We start from the raw sequence: 11,046 nt of genomic DNA on the forward strand, positions 1-11,046 counted from the left end.
AGGTGCTAGAAGCATTCCTTACCTAACCTGTGGTTATTTCAAGGTTTTCTGTGTGCCCACACATATATTTATTTCAATAGACATGACTTACTGAAGACATCACTAAAGTTAGATGGCTCTCATGATAAAAATTGAAGAGTGCTGTGAGACAAAATAAATACAAATATGGATTAAATATATGAAAAGGTGGTCACATTTACTAACAGAGATAGAAATGCACAGCAAATGTGGTATTTTTATCTTTAGAACATATTTTTAAATACCCAATGCCTATATTTGAGATTCAAGCCATCTGATGGAATATTGGTAGAATTATAAGTTAATAACTTTTTTTCTAGAGGACATGATGGTATTATGTATGCAGAACAAACTGTGTGATTAAAAAAAAGAAATACCACTTCTAAATATATATTCTAAGGCAATAATGAAAGAGTGATCACATTTGTTATAAAGTGATTGTTTTAATAATATTAACAGAAAATCAAATTTTATTAAAAAGCACATTTAGATTTAAAATAGAAACTTATGTAAGAGAAAGACAAACAGCCTTTTACAAATGAGAAAAGAAAATTTTGGTTCAGTGGTGGTTAATATATTTACTCCATCTATTTCTTCTGTGTTATGTTTTTTGGTTTTTGGTTTTTGGTTTTGAATTTGTAACTTGTGAGATGAGAGAAAACAGAAGGGGGGATTATGAATATCTCTGTTTAGTTTGTCATCTGTGCTAATGTTCTTATCATAACATATGCTTTTAACCACCTCCTCCTGTAAACCTGAGCATTTAGCAATTCCTCATTTCAAATATGGCCCATTACTATACATCTTGTCATTTAGAGTAGGAAGAAATTAAGACATCAATCATATTTCTCAATAAGTTTCCATACTGGATAGCAAAATATTTATAATTTTGAAGCCATTTGAAATCAATATTGTTTTATACATTAAACATAGATGTTGTAATATTATTTATGTATACATAATTATGTAGTGTTAGTATAAACTCATATCTCCTCTATAGAATTAATACATATTCAAACATTCTTGATGTTTTAGACAAAATAAAAAGCTAGTCATCAAATGGTATGAAAGAAGTCACTTAATATAAAAATTTTTTCTAAGGATATGGAAAATGCTTACAATATTAAGCCACATTTTGAATTAACTTAAACTCGAATATCATATTTCTAGTTTTGATAAAGCTTGGTCTAGAGACATTTAACCTGAGGAAAAAGCAGATTGTTTATAACAAAATTACTAAGTATGCAGTGATAGTATTAAAACATGAGGGAAAGGGCAATCGGCAAATTATTTGGGTAAAGGAAAATATAATGGGTAACCCTCTAAAATTTAATAATAACAGATTACTTGCAAGTGGAATCTTGACATTCTCCTGTTTAGAAATCTGGAGGGTTGTTACCATGTTTTGCCTATTATTGTTTTATAAATCCTCAAATCTTAGGAAGGAAATGTAAAACAAATCCTCAAAAATGAGGATGAGTTTTTACCAGTATCAAAAAGTTCAAACTGAACACATTTCTTCCTTCCTTCTTTACTTTCTTGTTCCAGGAACTGCATATTTACTTGGCTTAACATAAATAGTCATAATATAAATTTTGGGAATACTGTGACAAATTACCTATAATATTCTGTAACTTTACCACCTTGAGCTAAACCACATTTATTTAATACCATTTTGGTTAAAACACTGACTCTTACGTATCCCCATGTAAATATTGATGAGTGTCTACAGTGGGACAGGCATCTCCCTCTCTGGCTGCTTGGGATACAACAGTAAAGAAAACAAGGATCCCTCCTTTGTGGAGTTCTATTCTTGCACACTGTCAAGTAAGCAGAGAGCTGAAAAACACAGCAAACAAGCAAGGAAACACAGAATACATTGGAAGGAGGTAAGTGCAAAAGAAGCGGAAAAAGAGGAGTTAGTAAGGCTGACTGATGGTAAGGAGGGTGCTGCAGTTTTAAATGGCTGTGAGGATCATTTTATTGAGAAAGTGGAGATTTGAGAGAAGACTTGAAGGTGGCAAGAGAGGTAGCTATTTGGATATCTGGGGAGATGATGCAGTCTTGAGGGAATGAATAAACTGTCAAATAGACAAATAGAATGAGAAGATCCATGTGACATGAGAAGAATGAGTGAAAAGGAAAACAGTAGGAGATGACATAGGAGAGGTGATACCTGGGAACTAAATCTAGTGGGACCTTTTGGACAATTGTGAGGACTTCAGCTTACACACTGAGTAAAATGGGAGCCACTGCATGATTTTTAAGAGTGGAGATGTCATCTGGGTTTTAGTTGAAATGGGTTACTCTGAGAGCTGTGTTGTGAATAGACTGTAGGTGGTGGCTCAGATTAATGTGTGAATAGTGGATCCAGGGAGCAAGTGCTAGGTCCTGGATCACACAAACACACACATACAGGTTTTGAATCAAAAAAGGGAGTGTGTTATATGTGTGTATGTAGTGTGTGTGTGTGTGTGTGTATATATATATACATATATATATACTGTTTAACAGAATACATTTAAATTATCACATATTTTCATATCATTGAACATTTGATCTATATCATTTTAATATGTCATCCCATTCTATTACCTATATTTAAAAACTAAGATGTTTCCGGGGCGCCTGGCTGGCTCAGTCAGTTGAGCAGCCAACTTCGGCTCGGGTCATGATCTCACGGTTCGTGGGTTCGAGCCCCACATCGGGCTCTGTGCTGACAGCTAGCTCAGAGCCTGGAGCCTGCTTCGGATTCTGTTTCTCCCTCTCTCTCTGACGCTCCCCTGCTCACGATGTCTCTCTCTCTCTCAGAAATAAATAAAAAACATAAAAAAAATTAAGATGTTTCTTAGGTTTAGTTGTTTCCTTAAAATTTTAAACTTATCAATGGATCTTTGCTAGGGATAGATTAATACAAAATATTTGCTGAGTCAAAAGATTTACACAATTTATTTATTTATTTTTAATATTTATTTATTTTTGAGAGAGAGAGCGAGCAAGAGAGTGGGAGGGGTAGAGAGAGAGGGAGACACAGAATCCAAAGCAGGCTCCAGGCTCTGAGTTGTCAGCACAGAGCTGGATGAAGGGCTTAAACTCACCAATAGTGAGATCATGACCTGCGCTGAAGTCAGATGCTTAACCATATGAGCCACCCAGGTGCCCCAGGATTTACATAGTTAAAATGGTTTAAGTTTTTGTCCAAGGCCCTCAGAAAGAGTATGACAAATACTTGTCTATGAGAAATATCTAAGAATATTCAGAGGGGGTGAAGACAATGAGATATTGTTGAAATTACTATCTCAATTTTCTAATTTTGTCTGAAATGCTAGAATAGTTGTCATATATATTTGTTTCCCGCTTCCTCTCTTTTTCCTAATATGTAAATTGACTATACATTGTTTTAAGATGCTCCAAAGAAGAGTTAAGAGTCTGATATTCAGGAAAAGACAGACATAAAAAAAAAATTTTAAGCAATGTAGTTTCCAAATAGTTAATAGAAAACTAAATTGCCCATTCAGAAAAACTAGAGTAAACAGATCTCAAAAAGTAATTAACCAACTGCTGCTGTTAAAAGACAAAACCCTGGCACCACACAATTCTGACTGTACCTTAACTACGATAGAACTGTGGACAGTTTCCTGGCCTCCCCCTGTTCTAACATTTCCTGGGCTTCTCTATACCAACGTAATACTATTTTATAGCAAAACACTATCACAGCAGCATATCACATATTTCTACTGAAGCATTAAGCTTTTTAAAAAATGGGAAACATTATATGTGTAGGTGGAAATCCATTATTACTGAGCCAAATTAAAAGATGGACATACTGTAATTTTCTGACACAGTAGGAACACTGTAGAAAAGAATCTCTCTCAGAGTGGCATCTTCCTTTCTCTATTACTGGCCATAAAGTATACTTTCTAATTAAAACTTTTAAATGACTTTAATTACTGAAATAAAAAAGGACCTATGTCAAAATTAGCTTTGTGCACACTGACTAGTCATTAATGTGAAGTTGTAAACTTGTTTATCAGAGATAAAGATTCAGCCTGAAATCTGAAAATAAGGAGGAAAATATTTTCTTTATAGTTGTTTGACTTTAGCCAGCCCTCTATTACATTGACTTACAACAGCTTTCAAATATAAATTATAATATAAGCAAGATAAAGTAAGGTTTTAGGAAAAGAAACATGCAGCGATAGGAAGACTAAATGACATCTTTGTTTCAGGGAAACAAAATAATTTACCTGGCTAAGATATACTACTTAGTACTCTACTGTATGACCTCTCTGGTCATCTTTGGGAGGATATGTTTTGCCAACAAAATGTATGAGTTGCTGTGAAGCTGGTTCCACATGCTTTAAAAATAAATTGAAGGATTACATCTGCCTGAGATAGATATCTCTACATTGTTCACTGATGTTGAATTGGCTAATCAGATAGATGGAAAGAAGAACATGACCAGACTCAAAGGATCTTTTTTTCTACAAGTAAAAATAAGCAATTATTATGTTCTTTTGCTAAGAGCTCAAAATGAATATACTCCCCATCATTATTTCAGTGTTACAAGCAGAAAATTGCATGATACCAATAACAAAAAATAACCATGATACACTTAGGGGTCCTACTTAACTTAGAATCTACTGTAAACCCATAGGACATTCATCCCTTGCTATGCATGACATCCGCCACTGAGCCATCATCTTCACCTAAACTCAGCTTTCACCTCTTTGTTATTACATATGATGTTTTAGAAGACATCACCATTGTGCCATGTTTCTTTAACTTCACAGAATATAAGACTCACAAGACTCCTTTTTTTCTTTCTAAATTCATTGTCAAAGTAGACAAAACAGTCCTCATTCTATTAGGAAAAATCGAACAAATTTACTGTTAAAAAATTAGTGCAGAGAGCTCTTCCAAAAGATACTACCTTGCTTTTAAAGTACTTTTTAGGGGGTCTTTTCATATTGTTTTGTTTCGGTTTTGGTGGTAAAGAGATGAGTTTTAATTCAAGTTCAAGTGACTGGTGTCACTTGAATATTTTAGTTATCATGCTCCTTGCAACAGAAATGTGTGTGTGTATGCTCCTGCCCAATACCAGGGTTGGAGGAGTAAGGGGATATAGCTAGAATTGCTTCGCCCAATAAATAGTCCTCTGATATAATAATTATGTTTTTGGCTACATCATTGTCATTATTCCCTACCCCACCTCTCTCTGATATACTTTAAAATATTTCATTTCTTTTAGAATTGTTTTACATTTACAGGAAAATTATAAGGATAGTACAGAGAAGTTCCTCTATTCCCACATACAGTATTCCTATATTATTAACATCATACCATCATAATATATATTTTCACAATTAATGAACCAATATTGATACATTATGATTAACCACAATGCACTCTTTATTCAAATTCTCTTGGTTTTAATTTTTTCTGTTGCAGCAGACAAAAAAAAAATTCTGTTCAGAATACATTAGTTAAGTTATTAAGTCTCCTTAAGCTTTTTCTGGCTTTGACAATTTCTCAAATTCCTTGTTATTGATGACTTTGACAGTTTTGAGAAGTAATGCTTAGGTGTTTTATGGAATGTCCCTAAATTGACATTGGCTAATGGTTTTTGAATGATTTGCCGGATCTCTTATCACATCATATTAAGAATATATATTATCTTCTTATATTATTATTATCTTCTATCAGGGCACCTGGGTACCTCAGTTGGTTGAGCGTCCAACTTCGGCTCATGTCATGATCTTGAGGTCCATGGGTTTGAGCTGTGTTGGGCTCTGTACTGACAGCTCGGAACCTGGAGTCTGCTTCATATTCTGTGTCTCCCTCTCTCTCTCAACACCTCCTCTGCTCGTGCTCTGTCTCTCTCTTTCTCAAAAGTAATAAACATTAAAAAAAAAGAATATATAGTATCAAAATGGCATTACTCCTTTTGTTAACCTTGATCACTTGGCTCACATGGCGTTTTTCAGTTTGGGTACTGTAAGGTTAGTCTTGTTCAGTTTGTGCAAACTCAACTCTTTGGAGGGAAGCCATTATGTGCAACCCACACTTGAGTGGGGAGTTATGCTCTACCTTCTTGAGGATGGAATATATAAATAAATTATTTTTAATTATTTGGCATAGTATTTTTTCTATGTATTCATTTATTTAAATATTCATATTGATATATGTTAATGGAAATTTTTTTCTCGCTCACATTGGGAGCTTTTCCAGCTATCTCTCAAATCCCTTTGGCATCTCCATCATTGTAGGGTTGGATTTTTGGGTTTTGAAGGATTTTGGTTGTTTTTTTCGGGGGCGGGGGGCTTAGATCTTGGGGTTTTGCTTTTTCTGTTTGTTTGTTTGAGGACTTTACTTTCATTCCCTACAAAATACTCTAGGCTTATGTCTATCTCTTGCTCAAACATGGAATCACTCATCTAGCCAAGGAGCCCTGATTTCTTTTATTGGAAAAATTGTATTTGAAACCAAGATCTGGGTGCTAGATGTGCTGCTTGATACTGTGATTGCATTTAGGCTCTCTGAGGTGACAGAGAAGGAAGATACCTGTGTATATATCAACCAGTGTATATATGCATATCTGTAGAAACCCCTGCGTATTACCAGCTATGTCTATATTATACTAAATAAACTGGTATCTCCAACCTTAATCCATAATCACATAGATCATTCTAGCTTCTTCCCCTTGCTGATCTATAACTATCCACTTTAATTATGAGAAAACTGGCTAATACCATCTGCCATTCATTTGTTTTATCGTTCAGTTCCAAAACATATGTATAGTGATTTCAAAATCTTTAACTTGTATTCCCATGAGAAATATTAACCAACTACAATACAGTACATATATGTAATTTCTCATCTTTACTCTTACACATCCACTCATTTCCAAAGTTACTTAGGTCAGTATCTTGTTTCCCTGTCCTTTTCAATGAGACTTCTTTATACATTTGAACACAGTTAGATTATTTTGTCACATTCTGCATTCATCTCCAGATTCACAGACCTTCTAAAAGACTTTTATTTTAATGGTATGCATTAAGTTTCAGTCTTGTACATTGCTGCGTAAATATTTTTTTTTTATTCTCCCTCCCAAGCATGGAATCAACTAGTGTTAATTCCACCCCTGTTAGAAACTAGCCCTTAGCAGAAATGCTCACTGGGCTCCTCCATCTAGCTTCCTAACTCTGAAAGTGGCAAGTTTTATGGCTTTGGTTTATTTCACATTACTTTTCTTTTCTTCTTGAAAGGCAGACCTACAAAACATCTTGTCTGGCTGAGTTTTCCACTTTGTATTCCTGTTCATAAATTCCAAACCTCATTTGGGGAATTGATCTCAAACAGAATGACTCAAAATTTGCATATTTCAATTAACATTCCTTAAAATTGATGAATAGCATTGAATAGTAAGAATCCTCACCTTAGAATTTCATATCACAAATTTTCATTGTGAGAGAGATTTCTGTATTTGCATCCATGTGTATGTATGGGTGGGTTGTATGCTAACATTTACGAGATGACATTAAATATAGAGTTGAATTATATGCCATTATGTAAATTAGTCACAGTATATTCAAAAAATCAAACAACATTTTGTCAACTACTTTGTGCTTAAAATACAACCATTTTTAAAAATCCAGTTTCTGGGTCTTTAAGATACTTTGGCTCCATTCATTTATTCTTTTACAAAATAGTAAATGTATGTAACTTATGTGTACACATTACATTATTTGCCAGTGGTTCAATAAGCATTGCTGGTCAACAACAACAACAGCAAAAGGGGGGGAGGGGAGGTGCCTGGCTCAGTAGAGCATTCAACTCTTGATCTCAGGGTCATGAATTTGAGCCCCACTTTGGCTGTAGAACTTAAAACAAACAAACAAACAAACAAACAAACAAAAAACCCTCCAGTCCATGCTGACTGGTTTCCACACCCCACAAACCCTTCTGGATGCTCTGCTGACACCAGGCATAACACTCCATAGCCTTCAACAGACCACATTCTTTAAATAATAATAATAAAGAAAGAAATAAAATAATAATTAACTTAAAATAGTTTATCATTAACATAAACTTTTAATAAAGATTATATAATATGAAACACTATTTTAACATTAAACACATTAAAATTTACCAATTTTGTGATAAGGAATATAAAATCTTTAAAATCTGCTTCACACATTGATGAATGTAGACAGAGACTAATTAGGTGATTTGCTTAAATGTCAGACAAAACTCTAATGCCAAAAAATAATCTGGGAGCATATTCATGTTAATTGCATGTTACTTTTCATTTTGTTCAACAAAGAGAGAATTATTTTACTAGAAAAACTGAAAAACAACGGGGAAAAAACAATTCCAGATGGATGACTATGCTGACAAGTGCACTAACAATCTGTCTCTTTAACTCAGACATTAGCTTTACTCCCAAGGCTAAAAATATTAGTCACTCTTGAGCTAAAACTTGTTTCCTTAATACATTTTGTCTATATTCGTAAGATGCTGTTAGGCTTATGCATAATCAGCAATCATTCTTACCTTGACCTGCCCATACCTTAATTCTTGCTCATGCCATAATCAATCTTCACCTAACTTTTTTTCATTCTCCTAGAACTGTCACAACCCTTACCCTATATGAATTGTAGCTGTAGTTGAAGTTCAGGATTTACTTTTGCAAGATGCTAACTTTTCAAAATAATTTAAAAGTAATGTTACTGAATCCAAGTAAAATAATTTCTGTAGAGACACTTGTTTTATTTTTCAATTTGAAAAATCCCTATGTGTTCTTTTTTAAAAATATTTGTTTATTTCTGAGAGAGAGAGAGACAGCGTGAGCAGGGGAGGGTCAGAGAGAGAGGGAGATACAGAATCTGAAACAGGCCCCAGGCTCTGAGCTAGCTGTCAGCACAGAGCCTGACGCAGGGCTCGAACCCACAAACCTTGAGATCATGACCTGAACTGAAGTTGGAAGCTTAACTGACTAAGCCACCCAGGTGCCCCGAAAAATCTCTATGTGTTCTTAAAAGAGTTAACTCTACATTTAATTCAGACATATATACATATGCTCTAATAAGTATACTAATCTATAGTCACAATTAGCTACAAATTTATGTTATAGAATAAACATCATTTTGTATACAACTTTAGCATGAAAATATTATAATGCTTAGGTTAATAATTTGATGCTTCTTAACGGCATTTAAATTGTTAAAGTATCAGTTATTTCATGATATGAGTTTTATATACATTATTCAAAGGATTTTGAAGCATTTTTCTGAAAAGGTGGCATGAACTCTGTTATCTATTATTTATCTACATAGTATCTATTATTTAAATAGTATCTGTTGGGGTGCCTGGGTGGCTAAGTCAGTTAAGGGTCTGACTCTTGATTTTGGCTCAGGTCATGATCATGGTTCCTGAATTCAAGCCCCACATTGGGCTCTACTCTGATGGTGCAGAGCCTGCTTGGGATTTTCTCTCTCCCCTCTCTCTCTGCTCCTCCCCTGCTTGCACTCTCCCAACCTCTCTCTCTCTCCCTTTCCCTCCCAAAAAGTTAAATAAATAAATAAACAAGTAAGTAAATAAATAAATACTATCTGTTTTCAATCACTTACTCAAACATACTAATAATAAATGGAATTATATAAAAGCTATTCTAGCATTAAAAAGAGTTATAATGGGTGCCTGAATGTTGGTTAAGTGTGCAACTCTTGATTTCCACTCAGATCATGATCTTGAGGTTTGTGAGATCAAGCCCTGTAGCAGGCTCTGCACTGCCAGCATGGAACCTGCTTGGTATCCTCATTCTCTATGCCCCTCCTTACTCATGCTGTCTCTCTCTCACTCTCATAGTAAATAAATAAACTTAAAAAGATAAAATATAAAAAGAATTATGATTTATCTGCCCATTGTCTATTATGGTAAATAGCAATTTGGATAATGATCACTGTAACTTTCTGGATACTTCATAATATTTATAAGATAAGTCAGTTTTTCTCTCTGAAATCATAGTACATTTTTCTTTTCCAATTGATTTCACATGTAAACTATTCAGGAATTCAAAATAAAATATTCTATCCAAAGTCATGTGGTTTGTGTTGGGATTTTCTCTCTCCCTGTCTCTGCCCCTTCTTATTGTTGCATGCACACATTTCTAAAAGTGTGTTCAATCTTCTATCTTCTGAGAAATAACCAAAGAAATATATATATAACATATAAATGTATCTATATGTAAAATACAAATATATAACATATATTGCATGTAATTACAATTATATGTGTTTATATATATTTATACATATATATATGTTTACAGTATTGAATATCTGTGATTTATATTAAGAAACATCAGTAATTACTAGATCAGTTCTAAAAAGCAGTTCTATAATACAGGTTCAGCAAGAAAAAGGAAGATTCTCAAGTGACCCTATGCCTGATATTCAGTGAATGATTTTTGAATTGTTCTTTAAAAAAAAAAACATTTAGGTATATCTGACATGTAATAATATTTTTTTCTATTAAATTTTATTTAATATTAAAGTGTCATCTGGGCAAAAACATATTTCAAAAGTAATCACATTCAAGAACCTGGATATTGCTTTAAAAATACTCTCTTTTATCAATGTCAATTTTCTTTTATTTCTGTAGTGGAGTCCCTGTATTAAAAAAAAAAACACTAACAAATAATTCTTAATACTTCATAACTAGAATATGTCCCGCATATGTCCCACATTTAGCTCTCTACATGAAGTTTTCCTAATTGCATTGTGAGATCACATCCACATACTTCTGTAGTGGAAGGTGGGTTCTTACTAACTCCTTGTTCAAGTAACTAAGCTTATTAAAAAGACTATTTTTTCTGAAGTTTTATATCAACAAATGCTTGTTGATCCAACAGACTTATCAGTTGATAAGTTAATAAGCCTCTTAGTACATATAGAAGAAATAAGTATACCAGTATAGCAAATAATAATAATTGTATATTTATAAATATGTATTAGGTTTGTAATA

The sequence above is a fragment of the Crocuta crocuta genome, unplaced genomic scaffold (assembly GCF_008692635.1).
Source record: "Crocuta crocuta isolate KB4526 unplaced genomic scaffold, BGI_CrCroc_1.0 scaffold21, whole genome shotgun sequence".
Lineage (NCBI taxonomy): Eukaryota > Metazoa > Chordata > Mammalia > Carnivora > Hyaenidae > Crocuta > Crocuta crocuta.